Here is a 19701-nt window from a genome sequence, read left to right as displayed (position 1 = left end):
TCTATTCACTGCAGGGACCCGACCCCGCCGCCAGCAGCTTTATACCCAGTGACAGCACCGCAGGAACCCCGACTCGCCTGGGGCGCTCCGGTGCCTCGCACCGGCCCTGCAGATGGGTCGACATGCGTTTAGGTTGACATGGATTAGGTCGACAGGGTCATTAGGTCCACAAGGGTTTTTTCAGTTTTTTTGAGCCGACAGGCGGTATTACATGCCCTACCATCCATTAGGGTGTGGTGGAAGAATAAAATAGTGTGCCGAGCGTAGCTACCGTGCCCGAAGTATGGCTTGCGCAGCGAGCCATGCGAGGGGACGTGGTGGTGCGTTTCGGTGTCCATGTTGACACTAGGACATACATGTCGACTTTTTCACTGTCGACCTGACCCATGTCAACCTAATGACCCTGTCGACACTACCCATGTCGACCTAATGACCCTGTTGACCTTACCTGTGGACCTAATTACCCTGTCGACCTTACCTCTGTCAACCATATCACCCTGTTGACCAAAATGCATGTTGGCCTAATGGTGTCGGCCTAGTGACTGTCTAACAACTTGCTGGTGACCAACTGATCCACAACCGATTCACCTAGGTGAAATTAATTTTCTACATTCAATACAGTTCTGATACTGCGGTCTGCGTGTACATACAACATCTCCATCACATGTGGTAATCCAACTGGTGGGTATTTAGATGCCAACATTGATTGCACCATTAAAACTTGTAGCAGCCTTATGGCCTTAAGAGTGGCCTCAAAAGTGAAAAAAAAGTGTGTCTGTATACACAACACTTCCATAAGCCAGAACATCTCAGTGCATATGACTATCCATCACCCATTCACGGCCTGGGAGATGGCTAAACAGATGCATGGAGTGATAGTGTGCATCTCAATCGCAACAGAACCTTTGTGCATACTGTACCACATACACCATAATAATTTTTTGGGATAGTCACATATGCGTAGTAGGAAGAAAAATCCATAAACTCTGAACAGTGGCATTGTGGGCAACTCTGAATTAAGCACACTCCCTCCTTGCTGCTAAACTGGAAACCAGACATTCCCAGAGTAAAAATGGGGGCAGATTAAGCCTAGAGAAGTAATACAGTGGAAGGTGATAATGTACCACCCTCTCAGCTGCTAAAGGCCCCCAAACACTATTCTGAGGTATTGCATGCAGCCTTGCATGCTATACCTCCGCAACTGCCCACAGGAGAGCCACCGGGCTCATATAAATCATATGCGGTCCTTTAGCATGCCATGTATCATATGCGACCCCAGCAAGTGCTACGGGATCAGAGTAATCTTACATGCAGCACTTACATTCCTGTTTTCAATTATCTATAGCACCATAGGGACCCTAAAATTGTGAGTGAGCAGTACCAACTTTGGGAACCATCACCACATCTAAGTACCAGATTTAGGAGGTCTTAATAGGAACAGGACACTCATGTAGCAGCTATATAGAGATCAATTTTCCTCACACCAACATCAATTATTTTATTTGTGTTTGGTATTTTACCTATGCATGCATATACAGGTTGAGTATCCCTTATCCAAAATGCTTGGGACCAGCAGAATTTTGGATAACGGATTATTCCGTATTTTGGAATATTTTAATTTTCAATGATGTATTTTGAAGTATCTTGCATTTATGCTGTATAAACACATCAACCACATGAAATGCACACAGATATATTTTATTTGTTCAAAAAACAAGGTTTCAAAACATGAAACAAAATTTGTGTACTATCTCAGGCACTGAATGTGAATGCCAAGCAATCATTTTCTTGCACATATATAGTGCCAGTTACATATCATGTCCTCAGTAGTGCTGTTACAAATATCCCCAGTAAGTTTTTAGCAGCAAAAAAAAAAAAAATCCAATTTCTGGAATGTATGGTTTTTGGAATAATTCGGATAACGGATACGGGATACACAACCTGTATCTAAATCTCTATATCCAGATAGCATATATTAAATATACATAAACACGGTGACCGTTTAATTACCCTCAAAGAAGCGTGGTTTTTTTTTTTTTGTATGATAAATGGGACGGACTATACCTCTTTTAACAGCTGCTTTCTTCCAATTATTTGGTAATGTGGTTATTTTGACAATCTCACAACCTGACACAACGGGGGAAATTTACTAAAGGAAATTTGTAAAAAATAGGTTTATTTGTATCCAGAAATACACTTATTTTTTAAATTTACTATCCCGAAAATACAGCAGTTCGTATTTGGATTGATAGCACATCAATACGATTACGAATTGCCGTATTTTCGGGATAGTAAATGTCAAAAATAAGTGTATTTCTGGATACAAATACACCTATTTTTTTTACAAATATCCTTTAGTAAATTTCCCCCAACGTGTAAAGAAGCATTCGCTCCCTAGGGTCAAACTGCCTGCACACCTTAAGGTTTCCTCAGTTTCTACCTTTCTCATGATCTCCAGTAACTTGAGGACATAATATTTGAAAGAGCATCTGGTGACTATAGTCTCATGCTGTTTGGGGAAATATCTTTTAAATAATTTAATCTGCTTTCTAATACAGGTTGAGTATCCCTTATCCAAATTATTCCAAAAACCATAGTCTCCCAAATGTTCTTTTATTTTTTGCTAAAAACATAATGGCTACATCTGTAACTGGCACTACAGAGAAAATAACATTTAACTGGCACTAAATATGTGCAAGGACTTGATTGCTTGGCATTCAAAGTCAGTGCCTGAGATTGTACACAAAACTTTGTTTCTGGTTTAAAACCTTGTTTCATGCACAAATAAAATGTATTTGTGTGTATTTCATGTGTTTGATGTATTTATACAACATAAATGCAAGATACCTCAAGATACCTCATTCAAATATAAAAATATTCCAAAATACGGAATAATCTGTTATGCAAAATTCTTCTGATCTTGAGCATTTTGGATAAGGGATACTCAACCTGTAATGTGAAACAACCCAGTTCTCCCTGGCTATAACTAGGACTGTGCACCTGCCACTTTTCGAGTTTTGGGATTACCTTCAGGTTTTGGGTTCTACTGGGTTTTGCCAAAACACCCCCTCAATGTTTTGGGTTTTGGATTCTGATTTTTTTATTTTTTAAAAAGCATAAAAAAACTGCTAAAATCGTAGAATTTTGGGGGGTTTCTTTTGCTCCTACGCTATTAACCTCGATAACATTAATTTCCACTCATTTCAAGTCTATTCTGAACACCTGACACCTCACAATATTGTTTTTAGGGCAAAAGGTTGCACCAAGGTAGCTGGATAACTATGCTAATCCACACAAGTGGGAGGCACAAACATGTGGATCATCTAGGAGTGGCACTGCAGTAGACAGGATGGCAGTTTTAAAAACTAGGCCCCACAAAGTACATAATGGTAAAAAAAAAAAAAAGGGTGCAAGATGGAATTGTCCTTGGTCCCACCCTTAGGTCCCTGTATAATCTCTGGAGGCAATTGCTGGTCTTCATTGAAGAATTGATAATTCATTTTTATGAACATCATCTTCTCCACATTTTGTGGAAGCAACCTCCTCCGCCACTCACTGACCAGGTTCCCCGCTGCACTAAACTCTTTTGGAGTACATCCTGGAGGGGGGACAACTCAGGTAAAATAGAGCCAGTTTGTACAGGGGCCTCCAAGCTGCCTTTTTTCCTGCCAGTAAAGGTATGGACTGTCTGACATGTCTTCTTGGATGCAGTCACCAAAGTAATCCTCCACCATTTTTTCCAATGGTGACAGCATCCAATGCATCGAAAGTAGACACGTCAGCAATCATTGCCAGGTCCTTTAGTCCGGACCTGATGTCCAAACTCCCTCCTGCCTGCCCTGCATCCAGCAGGTTGTGTGGGAAATCGCAGTTGTTTCCTCGCAGCCACAGGTGTGGGAGAAAATGAAGGAGGAGCTGTGGCCATGTCACGGTCCACTTCAGATGACAATCTCCTAACCAGCAGGTCTTTGCACCCTTGTAGACTTGTGTCCACCGGAAACAGAGACACAACATACGCTTTAAATCGAGGATGGAGCATTGTGGCCAGAATGTAAAAAGGGGGGTGGGTGGAGCGCTAAGAGCAATAATTGGTTTTACAATCAGTTTCTATCAACTGGAAAATTTATTTCTAAAATAAAATCCTCAATCAGTGTGCAATTTCACTGGGTAGGTATACAATCAATGCATGGATAGCATAATATATTGCACAAAATGTATAATATTACAGAACATTAAAAATGTACATTATAGTATGAAAAATAAAAAAATTGTGAAAAATGGGTCTGATACTTATGGTCTAGAGTCCCGTTTCACCCAAGGGTGGGAGACGATGGTATTTGAACAATCCTGTGGTCAATCCTTGTATAGCTGAAAGGGGATAGGGTGGCCAGAATGTATTCCTCTGACCTTAACAGACTGACCACCCTCGTATCCTGGCAAAGCGTATGGAGGGCTTCATCACTCCTCCTTCACTTTCTCCAGCCGCTTCTGCAACAGCCTGATCAGGGGAATCACCTGACTCAAGCTGGAGGTGTCGGAGCGGACTTCATGTGTGGCAAGTTCAAACGGCTGGAGAACCTTGCACAACACAGAAATTATCCTCCACTGTGCTTGAGTGAGATGCATCCCCGCGCCTCTGCCTATGTCGTAGGTGGCTGTGTAGGCTTGAATGGCCTTTTGTTGCTCCTCCATCCTCTGCAGCATATAGAGGGTGGAGTTCCAGCGTGTCACCACCTCTTGTTTAAGCTGATGGCAGGGCAGGTTGAGGAGTTTTTGCTGCCGCTCCAGCCTTTGGCAGGCAATGGCAGAATGCCGAAAGTGTCCGCATATTTTGCTGGCCACAGCACGCATCTTCTGCACGCTCCTGTCACTTCTGATGAAATGCTGCACCACCAATTTTATTGTGTGGGCAAAACATGGCACGTGCTGGAAATTGCCCATGTGTAATGCCACTGCGAGATGATTTCCCTCAGTTTCGCTAAGAGGTTGTCGGCGTTGTGCCTCTTACTGAAACCGGTGATACACAGTGTAGCCTGCCTTGGATAAAGCTGATCATTGTGTGAAGCTGAACCACTAGTCATGCATGGAGGCCATGGCCTTAGCCGCTCCTTGCCACTCTGTGTCGTAAATGGCATATTGGCAAGTTTACGTTTCTCCTCCAATGATTTACATTTATTTTTTAGAGTCCTTTTACCTAGCTTTGGCTTTGATTTTCCATGCCCTCTACTTTGACACTGGACATCGCCCTTGGCAGACGACGTTGATGGCATTTCATTGTCTATGTCATAACAAGTTGCACCAGCTTCAGAACTACTAGGAAGCGACGCTATATCTAAAATATAGGGAAATATTTTATCCTCCATATTTTGGATCTCAATTATTTTTGTGGAGTTATGCCACAGAACCACACCACTGGAGTGCAATTATATATGCCAGTAGGGTGGCCCCAGCAGACAGGAATTAAATACTGTGATAGGTACTGGTAGGCAGTAGCAACAACAGACTGGATTTATATACTGCGATTGGTACTGGTATCCAGTGGAAACCGCAGACTGGAATTTTATACTGCGATAGGTACTGGGACCCAGTGGCAACAGCAGACTGGAATTTTATACTGCGATAGGTACTGGTAGGCAGTGGCAACAGCAGACTGTGTATACTGCGATAGGTACTGGTAGCCAGTGGCAACAGCAGACTGGACTTATATACTGCGATAGGTACTGGTAGCCAGTGGCAACAGCAGACTGGAATTATATATACTGCGATAGGTACTGGTAGCCATTGGCAACAGCAGACTGGAATTATATACTGCAGTAGGTAAGTAGGCACTTGCAGCCCTAGGCAGTGCAGGCACTAGCAGCACCAGTGGACTATAGAGCAGAGGCAGGCCCCAGCACAAAAGAGGAGAGACAGTACACAGCAGAAGGACACAGTCATCCTTTCAATGGTGATCCCACTGAGCAGAGAGGAGACACAGTACACAACAGTACACAGCAGCACACGAGGCCCCAGCAGAGAGACAGTACACAGCAGCAGCAGCAGCAGCACACCATTTCCCACCCTGCTCCTAGAATGCAGTGAAGAGGATGGTGCTGGAGGTGCAATTTAAGGGATTCTGGATCTCGCGAGAATCCGACGCCAGGCGATGACGTTTTGTCATCGCCCGTCATTGTCTAGATTTTTTCTTTTAGAGGCACTGCACTCTGGGTAACTTTTGCACATATTGTACAGTATATTCCTGTAGCAAAATATCAAAAGTAATTGTTCCCATCTTTTTACAGCATTTGTTGCCTCAAATGCCACAACATATAGGAAGGAATTAGTGCAGGAACTGCCACCAAGCTGCATTGAGTAGCCCAGACTCTCCAGTTCATTTAGTGTTCCTGCTACGCTTATTTCACGGGGCGCTGCGCCCTGCCCCTTTAATAGTTGCCGATTTCCGCCCTGCCTTTTTTCTGCTCGCCCTGCATAGTTAATAGCCGCAGACGCGCTAGAATTCTCCTCCTGTGTAAGCTGCTTAGGGGGCGTGCATTCTAGGCTTAGGGCCGGCCCAGCTCAGCTCAAGGGTGCACTCCCTCACAGGGCACGGGAGTGCTCACTGCCGTGGTCGCCGCTATTACTTGACTCCGGGCATCCATCACACCGTCAGTGGGGACATAGAAGTTACTTAGACGCGCGGCACGGGAAGGCGCACGGCTTCTCGGGTACACACCGCACCCGCGACACCCCACCACCACAGGACGAGCCATCTCCTGCCCAGCCGGGTACCGGACGGACCCAGAGCGCACACCAGGAAGCGGGTAAGAGGCAAGGTGTGGGACGCAGCTCCTTGCCCTCCACTATCCCTCCCACCGCACCGCCAAATTCAACATCGCGCCCATCGAGTGGTGCACACAGCACAGTGTGCACACACACACCACCCAGCATCGGAACCATAAGTCCCACACCTGATTTATGGTTGAAAGGGGTCTGTTGACACCTTAATTCCCGTAAGGGCTCCCCATACATACACAGTCAGGGCACCACCTGTTGAGCAACTCCAGGTTGACTTTTGACATTGAACTGTGCAAGCATTAGGACCCCCTCCTCACCACCTCCTCCCAACGTGAGCGCTAGGGAGGTATCCTTCTTAGGGTTTTCTCCTCAAGGAGACTCCCCCATTACCCACCCACATTCACCCCATGTTTTTTTCATTAATAAAAACAAGCTTTTCACTCACTTTATTGTACCAGTCTGATTCCGAACCATTCCACACATTTACCCAACTCACATCCCGAGTGCGCAGTCCATCCCACTAATATAATATCGTACTACTTTTGGGTCCTAGGACAGACCCAGGACCTGCAGCACCACCAACCAGTGGGTAGAGCGCGATACACCATCTCCCACATTACTTGACTCCTTGCTGCTGAGTGCACACTGCATTCAAGCCAGTTAGTGCAGAATTATATAAACTGTGAAGTGTGATGGGCATAACATATACGGTAGATGAGGTGAGGATGGTGTTGATGGGCACAAATTATGGGGGTGATGAATGTAAAAGGCATAAAGGCATAAAGGGTGGGGGAAATTAGGGTACTTGTTTCCTAGCACGGCGCCAGCAATTTTAATTGCATGCATCGGGACCTAAAAAATCACGTCGATCGCATCGCATGCAACCAAATCGCATGCGATGCGATCAACGCGATTTTTACATTGGAAGCAATGTAAAATGGTCCCTGAGACCCGATTTTACATTGTGCCCAATGTAAAATGCCCCCCAGACCCCAATTTTAATTGCATAACCCCCCCCTCATGGGTCAAATGCCTCCCATTGTTAACGCCACCCCACGATGAACGCCAACCCGAAGCGTGGCGCGCTCAGCGCGCCAGCGAGGGGCGGCGGTACGCGTCCTCCGACCTTTTCATACCCCACTATCCACGTCGGCGTGGAGTTGATTTTATAAAGTGTGGTGAGCGCAGCCAGCCACCGAGCCCGAAGTGTGGCGAGCCCCGCGAGGGGACGCACATTACTTCACAGGTATTACGCGTCCACTCGCCACGCTTCGGGCTCGGTGGCTGGCTGCGCTCGCCACACTTTATAAAATCAACTCCACACCGACGTGGATAGTGGGGGTATGAAAAGGTCGGAGGACGCGTACTGCTGCGCTCGCCACGCTTCGGGTTGGCGTCAATAGTGGGGTGGCATTAACAATGGGCCATTTCACATACTTAATACCCATTAGGGTGCCTATACAATCAAAAATCGGGGCCATTGGCCCATTTAACATTGTTCCCTATGTAAAATCTCGTTGATCGCGTCGATGGCATGCCATTTTTTTCTCAAACAAGGATCTATCAGTAACAATTGACCTCACACTTCATTTTCCCATTTACAACCATACAAATAGGTACCAGTCAAGTATATAATTACCTTTTTCTCAAGGATCTCTCTCCTACAGGGAAGAACTGCAGACTGAGTGTCCTAAATCTTGTGGGTATATATAGGGGAATACATTCCTATGTCATATCCTCCCACTTCCTATTGGTTCAATTTTAATTCATCTAATTAGTGTCTATAGGTCTTATTTTTAGTAGTCCAATTACCATGATATATGCTAAATAAAGTTCTAATAACATCTAATATTCCTAAATGCTTAAATAAGCCTTCCTATGATACGAAAAGTATAATTAAGGGGATCTACCCATAATTCCCCGTTTTACCCATAATGCTATTCTCCGTTTCTATTTATCTATTTCACCTTTAGACTATAAAATACGTGTCTCTTATTTAACCCAGAAGCACTCTCATGTAGCTAGGACCATGATCAGGCTAACCGTGTATTGCGATCTCTTCTGGGATCGTTTAATTAGGGCCAAGAGTTTACTGCATGCGGCCGCCCGCTACTTCCGGCTTGCGTTTCACACAAACACCGGAAGTGCGGCTTGCGTTCCATCTCCCTTAGAGCCGCTATAGATGTCCACACGCTGGCTGTATTATACGGAGTGGACACCCGCTACTTCCGGCTTGCGTTCCACCCAACCCGGAAGTGCGGCTTGCGTTCCATTGCCGCTACACGGGGATACACTTACTCATGCCTCGCTATGACTTGGAATAGTTTTATTATTATTTCTATTGGGGTATTTGTTTCTGAAGGTGTTGTCCAACTAAGTATTAACTAAGCAAGGTAAATCCTCGTTAATTGTAAATAATCATGCGTTCCATTTAGCGGCCATCTTAGATATTTGCGTTTCACTAACTTTATCCTCTATAGTTGTTTTCTTATGCAGTCATCCCTATTAATTAATTAATTGTTTTTATAACCATTTTATATTATTACTCATAAATGAGAAATCTTTTCATATTTAGTGTTATTATTATGGATCGGCAATCTACCTCTTTTAACGACCTATTAAAGGTCAATTCCCCTTAATAATACTGACTGGTACCTTCACAATTATAATCAATTTTATTAATCTCTAAAAATCCTCTTAATATCGCGGATACACCGCTTAAAAAATTAATTATTAAAAAATTATTAAAAATACAAAAAGACAGAATACAATAATAATACTAAAATGTATATTTACCCTCATTTAAATAAACATTAATCCATTGTATAAAAAAGAATTAAATTATTACACAAATACCCCTTTCGATTGTACATACATACACTCGTCTACTCTACAACTGAGTTAGCTTACTTTGGTTAGATTTTTTGTTTTATATGGGACCTATTTAATTGCGGTAACTCTAAACAAGATTTTTCTTTCACAGAAAAGCTGTCATTTCTATGGTTTCGTTTAGACCATTAGGCATTAAACTGTTCAAGGAATAAATCCAAAAGGACTCCCGCCTCGTTAGAACTAACTCTCGGTCACCCCCTCTCTCATCTATTTTAACTTGTTCTAGGGCAACAAAGGAAAAATCCTTAAGGTCGGATCTGTGTTCTTTTTGGAAGTGACGTGGGACACTGTGGTTTTGTACTTGATTTCTAATATTCCTCATGTGTTCTTGTATTCTCAATTTGAGATTTCTTTTCGTTTTTCCCACGTAAATGAGGTTACAGCTACATTTCAACAAGTACACTATGTGAGTTGATTCACAAGTAATAATGTCCTTACACTTTGGAAGTCCAGGAAAATTGTTGTTCAGCCAATCATAGTGTTTTCTGTCGATATGCTTACAACAAATACACTTGTTACAGGGATAAATCCCTGCCCTTTTATTCAAAAAGGATGGTCTTCCGGATGTTGGGGAATCTCTGCACGATTTTAATCTGCTTGGTGCTAGCATATTCTTCAAATTGTTTGCTTTTTTGAAAATAATAGTTGGCTTTTCAGGGAGATGAGGGCCCAACACTGGGTCCTTCTGGAGAAGATGCCAGTGTGTATCTAAACATTTTCTTATTTTATAGTGTTCTTGATTATACTTTGTTACGAATGGTCTTGAATCAGAATAGTAGGTTGATTCTGTCTTTAATTTTTCTTGTAACAAGGGTTGTCTAGGTAAGTTTGAAGCTTTCTGTTGATCCCTTTTTACTTGAATAGGGTCATAACCCTTTTCCACAAAGTTCTGAAATAACAGGTCAGACTGTTCCCAATATAGATCTATCGTACTACAGTTCTTTCGCAATCGAACAAACTGTGAATATGGGACTGAGGTCTTCCATCTTTTAAGATGACAGCTGTTGCTAGGGATGTAACTGTTCGCATCCGTCGGTTTAAAGAAGGTCTTTGAAGTCACAGCTTCATCTTCCCTAGCCATAAGTATCAGGTCGAGATAATCAATCTCTACTTCATTCTGTTTGTGTGTAAATCTTAAATTGAAGTTGTTCTCTTGGATCTCATCCACGAACCTTTTCACGCTATTCTCATCTCCTTCCCATATAAAAATCAGATCGTCAATGTAACGTTTGTAATAGGTAATTTCTGGATATTTGTAACCCGTGGACTCGTAGAGGTACTCTTTTTCCCAGCAGTCCATGTAAATGTTTGCGAACGAGGGGGCGAATTTCGTCCCCATAGCCGTTCCGCAACGTTGTACAAAATAATTGCCCTCAAATTCAAAGTAATTGTGGTCCAAAATAAACTTTATTCCATCCAAAATGAACTTATTCTCCATTTCTGAGACTGTCTTATCGTCGCTTAATATATTGTTCACAGCTTTCAAACCATTTTTGTGAGGGATGCAGGTGTATAAGGCTTGTACATCTATTGTTAGCCATCTAAACGTCTTACGCCACTCTAAATCCTTCAACTCCCTTAGCAACTGGGTTGAGTCTTTCAGATGTGATCTCTGTTCTTTTACATATTTTTGTAATTTCAGATCCAAAAAATGGGATAAATTCGAGGATAAAGAGTTGACCCCTGCCACAATAGGTCTTCCGGGGGGGTCATCTTTATTTTTATGGACTTTCGGCAGATGGTAAAATACCGGAATCCTGGGCTTCGCTACATAAATGTAAAGGTACTCTTCCTTACAGATGACTTTATTGGAATTAGCCTCTTTCAACAAATCCAGGAGTTGATTATTGTACAATGTGGTGGGGTCTGAATCCAGTTTTTCATATGTTTCGGTATCGTCTATGAGTTTATGTGCTTCCGTGACGTACTTGGTTTTGTCTTGGATTACTACCGCCCCACCTTTATCTGCCATTTTAATTATAATTTCTTTATCCTTTTTTAGTTGTTTAAGGGCCTGTTGTTCTTGCGGGTTCAAATTGGTATGGCTAGATTTCTTTGGTTTAATTTCCCTAAAATCATTTCTCACTGATTCGTAAAAAATCTCAATGTGACTACCCCTTGACTCTATTGGGTAGTACTTAGAGGGTGGGGCCACTAATGGTTTTACTTTCGTATTGGTGTTTGCTTGATTGTTTGAAGGATTCTTCAAAAAATGCCTTTTCAAAGTTAGATTTCTCACATACTTATTTAGATCGACGAACAAGTCGAACTTGTCCAGGTGTTGGTCCGGCGCAAACTTTAAACCCTTATTTAATAAGGCTTTTTCTGATTCAGAAAGTTCCTTCTGGGAAATGTTAATGTAGTTTGTTCTATCGGATCCTTTTGTGTTTGTGTGATTCTCTTCTTTTTTGGGGAACTTTTTTCTTCCTCCTCCTCCTCTACATCCTCTTCTCTTATATATCTTTTTAAACCTTGAGGAGAATCCATTCTCGTATGTAATTGTTCTTTCCTTTGAAGGTTTCGAAAACCGACCTTTCTTTGGGGTTGCTCCCCTAAAAAAGATGTTCGGTGATGATAGGGGGATGGAGACCTCTGAAATCTTTGTTGTCTCATTTGGTACCCTCTATTTTCCGGTGAATAGTTGCCACTTGAAGATATTCTCCTTCTTCTATATTGTGGAGAGGGTCTTCTTTGTCTGTACCTCTTATGCTGGTAGTCATCATAGTCGTTTCGATATACCGACTGTTGTGATCTTGAAAAGACATCATTATCAAATCTTCTTACAGGTCTTTCCTTTCTTTGGTTGTATTTATAGTCCCTTGTTTCGAATCTTTGGGGTGGATTTGATGCCCAGTCGTGGATTCTCCCATTCAAATAGTCATTCTTGTCCCTAAGGAATTTTTTCTGTTTGCGTCCTATGATCTCATCTTCAAGAATGTCTAATTTACATTGCATATCTTTCACATCTCTTTCAAAGAGATGTGAAAGATATGCAATGTAAATTAGACATTCTTGAAGATGAGATCATAGGACGCAAACAGAAAAAATTCCTTAGGGACAAGAATGACTATTTGAATGGGAGAATCCACGACTGGGCATCAAATCCACCCCAAAGATTCGAAACAAGGGACTATAAATACAACCAAAGAAAGGAAAGACCTGTAAGAAGATTTGATAATGATGTCTTTTCAAGATCACAACAGTCGGTATATCGAAACGACTATGATGACTACCAGCATAAGAGGTACAGACAAAGAAGACCCTCTCCACAATATAGAAGAAGGAGAATATCTTCAAGTGGCAACTATTCACCGGAAAATAGAGGGTACCAAATGAGACAACAAAGATTTCAGAGGTCTCCATCCCCCTATCATCACCGAACATCTTTTTTAGGGGAGCAACCCCAAAGAAAGGTCGGTTTTCGAAACCTTCAGAGGAAAGAACAATTACATACGAGAATGGATTCTCCTCAAGGTTTAAAAAGATATATAAGAGAAGAGGATGTAGAGGAGGAGGAGGAAGAAAAAAGTTCCCCAAAAAAGAAGAGAATCACACAAACACAAAAGGATCCGATAGAACAAACTACATTAACATTTCCCAGAAGGAACTTTCTGAATCAGAAAAAGCCTTATTAAATAAGGGTTTAAAGTTTGCGCCGGACCAACACCTGGACAAGTTCGACTTGTTCGTCGATCTAAATAAGTATGTGAGAAATCTAACTTTGAAAAGGCATTTTTTGAAGAATCCTTCAAACAATCAAGCAAACACCAATACGAAAGTAAAACCATTAGTGGCCCCACCCTCTAAGTACTACCCAATAGAGTCAAGGGGTAGTCACATTGAGATTTTTTACGAATCAGTGAGAAATGATTTTAGGGAAATTAAACCAAAGAAATCTAGCCATACCAATTTGAACCCGCAAGAACAACAGGCCCTTAAACAACTAAAAAAGGATAAAGAAATTATAATTAAAATGGCAGATAAAGGTGGGGCGGTAGTAATCCAAGACAAAACCAAGTACGTCACGGAAGCACATAAACTCATAGACGATACCGAAACATATGAAAAACTGGATTCAGACCCCACCACATTGTACAATAATCAACTCCTGGATTTGTTGAAAGAGGCTAATTCCAATAAAGTCATCTGTAAGGAAGAGTACCTTTACATTTATGTAGCGAAGCCCAGGATTCCGGTATTTTACCATCTGCCGAAAGTCCATAAAAATAAAGATGACCCCCCCGGAAGACCTATTGTGGCAGGGGTCAACTCTTTATCCTCGAATTTATCCCATTTTTTGGATCTGAAATTACAAAAATATGTAAAAGAACAGAGATCACATCTGAAAGACTCAACCCAGTTGCTAAGGGAGTTGAAGGATTTAGAGTGGCGTAAGACGTTTAGATGGCTAACAATAGATGTACAAGCCTTATACACCTGCATCCCTCACAAAAATGGTTTGAAAGCTGTGAACAATATATTAAGCGACGATAAGACAGTCTCAGAAATGGAGAATAAGTTCATTTTGGATGGAATAAAGTTTATTTTGGACCACAATTACTTTGAATTTGAGGGCAATTATTTTGTACAACGTTGCGGAACGGCTATGGGGACGAAATTCGCCCCCTCGTTCGCAAACATTTACATGGACTGCTGGGAAAAAGAGTACCTCTACGAGTCCACGGGTTACAAATATCCAGAAATTATCTATTACAAACGTTACATTGACGATCTGATTTTTATATGGGAAGGAGATGAGAATAGCGTGAAAAGGTTCGTGGATGAGATCCAAGAGAACAACTTCAATTTAAGATTTACACACAAACAGAATGAAGTAGAGATTGATTATCTCGACCTGATACTTATGGCTAGGGAAGATGAAGCTGTGACTTCAAAGACCTTCTTTAAACCGACGGATGCGAACAGTTACATCCCTAGCAACAGCTGTCATCTTAAAAGATGGAAGACCTCAGTCCCATATTCACAGTTTGTTCGATTGCGAAAGAACTGTAGTACGATAGATCTATATTGGGAACAGTCTGACCTGTTATTTCAGAACTTTGTGGAAAAGGGTTATGACCCTATTCAAGTAAAAAGGGATCAACAGAAAGCTTCAAACTTACCTAGACAACCCTTGTTACAAGAAAAATTAAAGACAGAATCAACCTACTATTCTGATTCAAGACCATTCGTAACAAAGTATAATCAAGAACACTATAAAATAAGAAAATGTTTAGATACACACTGGCATCTTCTCCAGAAGGACCCAGTGTTGGGCCCTCATCTCCCTGAAAAGCCAACTATTATTTTCAAAAAAGCAAACAATTTGAAGAATATGCTAGCACCAAGCAGATTAAAATCGTGCAGAGATTCCCCAACATCCGGAAGACCATCCTTTTTGAATAAAAGGGCAGGGATTTATCCCTGTAACAAGTGTATTTGTTGTAAGCATATCGACAGAAAACACTATGATTGGCTGAACAACAATTTTCCTGGACTTCCAAAGTGTAAGGACATTATTACTTGTGAATCAACTCACATAGTGTACTTGTTGAAATGTAGCTGTAACCTCATTTACGTGGGAAAAACGAAAAGAAATCTCAAATTGAGAATACAAGAACACATGAGGAATATTAGAAATCAAGTACAAAACCACAGTGTCCCACGTCACTTCCAAAAAGAACACAGATCCGACCTTAAGGATTTTTCCTTTGTTGCCCTAGAACAAGTTAAAATAGATGAGAGAGGGGGTGACCGAGAGTTAGTTCTAACGAGGCGGGAGTCCTTTTGGATTTATTCCTTGAACAGTTTAATGCCTAATGGTCTAAACGAAACCATAGAAATGACAGCTTTTCTGTGAAAGAAAAATCTTGTTTAGAGTTACCGCAATTAAATAGGTCCCATATAAAACAAAAAATCTAACCAAAGTAAGCTAACTCAGTTGTAGAGTAGACGAGTGTATGTATGTACAATCGAAAGGGGTATTTGTGTAATAATTTAATTCTTTTTTATACAATGGATTAATGTTTATTTAAATGAGGGTAAATATACATTTTAGTATTATTATTGTATTCTGTCTTTTTGTATTTTTAATAATTTTTTAATAATTAATTTTTTAAGCGGTGTATCCGCGATATTAAGAGGATTTTTAGAGATTAATAAAATTGATTATAATTGTGAAGGTACCAGTCAGTATTATTAAGGGGAATTGACCTTTAATAGGTCGTTAAAAGAGGTAGATTGCCGATCCATAATAATAACACTAAATATGAAAAGATTTCTCATTTAGGAGTAATAATATAAAATGGTTATAAAAACAATTAATTAATTAATAGGGATGACTGCATAAGAAAACAACTATAGAGGATAAAGTTAGTGAAACGCAAATATCTAAGATGGCCGCTAAATGGAACGCATGATTATTTACAATTAACGAGGATTTACCTTGCTTAGTTAATACTTAGTTGGACAACACCTTCAGAAACAAATACCCCAATAGAAATAATAATAAAACTATTCCAAGTCATAGCGAGGCATGAGTAAGTGTATCCCCGTGTAGCGGCAATGGAACGCAAGCCGCACTTCCGGGTTGGGTGGAACGCAAGCCGGAAGTAGCGGGTGTCCACTCCGTATAATACAGCCAGCGTGTGGACATCTATAGCGGCTCTAAGGGAGATGGAACGCAAGCCGCACTTCCGGTGTTTGTGTGAAACGCAAGCCGGAAGTAGCGGGCGGCCGCATGCAGTAAACTCTTGGCCCTAATTAAACGATCCCAGAAGAGATCGCAATACACGGTTAGCCTGATCATGGTCCTAGCTACATGAGAGTGCTTCTGGGTTAAATAAGAGACACGTATTTTATAGTCTAAAGGTGAAATAGATAAATAGAAACGGAGAATAGCATTATGGGTAAAACGGGGAATTATGGGTAGATCCCCTTAATTATACTTTTCGTATCATAGGAAGGCTTATTTAAGCATTTAGGAATATTAGATGTTATTAGAACTTTATTTAGCATATATCATGGTAATTGGACTACTAAAAATAAGACCTATAGACACTAATTAGATGAATTAAAATTGAACCAATAGGAAGTGGGAGGATATGACATAGGAATGTATTCCCCTATATATACCCACAAGATTTAGGACACTCAGTCTGCAGTTCTTCCCTGTAGGAGAGAGATCCTTGAGAAAAAGGTAATTATATACTTGACTGGTACCTATTTGTATGGTTGGAAATGGGAAAATGAAGTGTGAGGTCAATTGTTACTGATAGATCCTTGTTTGAGAAAAAAAAAAAAAAAAAAAAAAAAAAAAAAACCACTAAAATTATTGCCTTGTTATAGGTTTACCACACAGGGAAGAAAAGTATTTTTGCCACAATTTTATTGGTATGTACAATTTTATTGGTATGTACAATACAGTAATTTGAAAATTAGCACTTATAATGTAGTGATATCAAACACTTTCCATATATGTTGTAGGTGTTCACACACTCGTATATAAATAAGCATACCTTCAGCTTATACTCTACTCTATAGAAATAACTGGTATGTATATTTTTCAATTTATAAATTAAAAGGCACTTAAACCTTCAGTATTTGAGTCACTGAGAAAAATGTTAATTTCTAGGTCTGGAATAACAGCTACTTCTCCTCGTTATTCACTGGAGGAGTTAGAAACATTTTTTGAAGAATTATAAGCACTTTCTTTCCTGCCATAGGAATGAAGAGGTATATATATTACCTTTTAGCCCAATCACAGGGTTCAAGTCATTGTTTTTTCTTGCACCACCACCTATCTTCTCTTGTTCTTTTTCCTCTGTAGTAATTGGGTCTATCAGTGAAACCATGTATGTAATTCATGTAAAAATGATTGTAATATTTGTTATTAAAATGTGAATAATTGTATTTTAGAATTTTATGATGTTACCCCTGATGAAGTCGTTCTAGACGAAACGCGTTGGGATACTTCTCACGGTTTTGCCGATGAAAAAAATTGAAGTTAATAAACAAAGAAATTGGATGAATTCTTCTGGTCTGCTTCACTGATTTGTGACTACCATATATATGGACTTTATTTACTATTTCTAAAGGCGCCATACCACAATTGTGTTTTTATATATATATATATATATATATATATATATATATATATAGCTGGGGGAGACAAAGGCACTTGGAGACTTGTCTTATGTAGCAAACTGTGGACCAATTTTAATCCAGAAAGGTGCTGAGCCTGTCTACGTTTCGGGGGTCAAGCCCCCGTCGTCAGGACAATGCGGCTGGTGAATAACAAAACATATACAACAAGTGCAAACATATATAGATGCATAATCAGTACATACTTACCCCCACTCCGGCAACACCCCACACGTGAGCTTCCAGGCTGGTCTTCTGGTGTCAGACGCCCTGTGATGACGTCTCCACGTCAGGCTACTAATATATATATATATATATATATATCGTGCCATTTTACAGGGTTAGAAATATTTGATTATTTATTATATGGTTTTTATTTTTATATGCCATGGATTACATAACTAGTATCCTTCATGATGACTTGTTTTCCAACATGAACAAGAACTTAAACCGTGTACACACGGCTGCGATAGGGGCTGATATCGCTGGGAATATGGTCGCTGGCGACCATATTGCCAGTGATGGGAGTGTGCCCCGGCGATAAATCACCTAGTGCGTGCTCCCGTTTTCACCCCCATTATAATTGCTGGTCTGCGGCTCCCCCCCGGCAGAGGTTTCTTTTCATCAGCGACCATCTCTGGTCGCTGATGAAAAGGAGAGACTGAGCAATAGTATTGCTGAGCAATATATCTCCCCCGAGTGTACGCACCTTAATGCAGCAGTTCTCAAACTGTGGGTCCTGACCCCAAAGTGGGTCCCGACTCCATGTTGCTGGCCATCAGACTAATGTGTTTGTTGAGGGGGGACAGGGGATATCTCATTAAGTAAACACACTCCCTCTTCTATCCCCCTTTCCCATCCCCTCCATACCCACTGCCTCCCTGTCACAATAGTGGCCACTTCACTTCACTGACCACACATGTGGCGGCCATTCTTTGGTAACTTGCTGGGGTCCTGTAACAAATATTTATTGTTTGACGGGGTCCCAGAGCAAATAGTTTGAGAACCCCAGAACTAATGCATGCCTTTGTTCTCTGAAATGCTTGCACAGGTATGGGTCACTGGGTCGACAAACTGAATGTCGACATGGGCTAGGCCGACACCTGAAATAGGTCAAAATGGTTGGAAGGTCGGTGCAAGCGGGTGTGGGTTGTTAGGTCTACACCAACTCGATCGACAAGCATTGGGTCGACACCACTAGGTTGACAGACAGCAAGGTCGATATGGGTCTAGGTCGACAGGACATTAGGTCAACACAAGCGTTAGGTCAACATGGGCAAGGTCGACAGTCAAAAGGTCGACATGGCGGTTTTCACAGTTTTTTTACCGGAATGTCGACACAGTTGACATGGACAGAGATTCAAGTGCACTGCATCGCTCGCAATGCTTCGGGGCACACTATTTTATTCTCCCACCACGTCCTAGAGGATGGTAGGGCATGAAATACTGCCTGTCGGCACTTGTCGGCTCAAAAAACAGTGAAGCTGTTTTTTGAGCATGAAAGCATTAGGTCAACTTTGCCCATGTCGACCTAATACTTGTGTCAACCTTTTTGATGAAGGGCTATCTTATGCCCGAAAGTGCGCTTAAGCTTGCTGCCACCACCGATCGGACCCTTGGGACTGTGAACCAGGACTTTCCTTGACTGTGAAGTAATGGTACCTGCTTGCACCGATATGGCCGCATGCGCAGTAAAGAGGTTTTTACTGCGCATGCGTCAATCCCGATGCCTGTCATCATAGTACAGGAACCGGGAATGCAGCACCTGAGGAGGGGACCAGGAGGGCGATGGCAGCATGGGGGGTGCCTGCATTACAGCCTGTGGCAGCCCCCCCCCCCCTCCCCCCCCTCCCCCCCTGCCACTGATGTCGACCAATTTCAGGTGTTGACCTT

General features: G+C 41.5%; 1 protein-coding gene across 1 annotated transcript in view; it reads right to left on the bottom strand.

Moving 5' to 3' along the window:
* HID1 (HID1 domain containing) overlaps positions 1 to 19701 on the bottom strand; it is a 60375-nt gene that overhangs the window by 36887 nt on the left and 3787 nt on the right. The window lies entirely within an intron of this gene.

The sequence above is a fragment of the Crinia signifera genome, chromosome 6 (genome assembly GCF_055691185.1).
Source record: "Crinia signifera chromosome 6, ASM5569118v1, whole genome shotgun sequence".
NCBI lineage: Eukaryota > Metazoa > Chordata > Amphibia > Anura > Myobatrachidae > Crinia > Crinia signifera.
The sequence above is the reverse complement of the archived record's forward strand: the minus strand, read 5'-3'. Positions and strand labels throughout refer to the sequence as shown.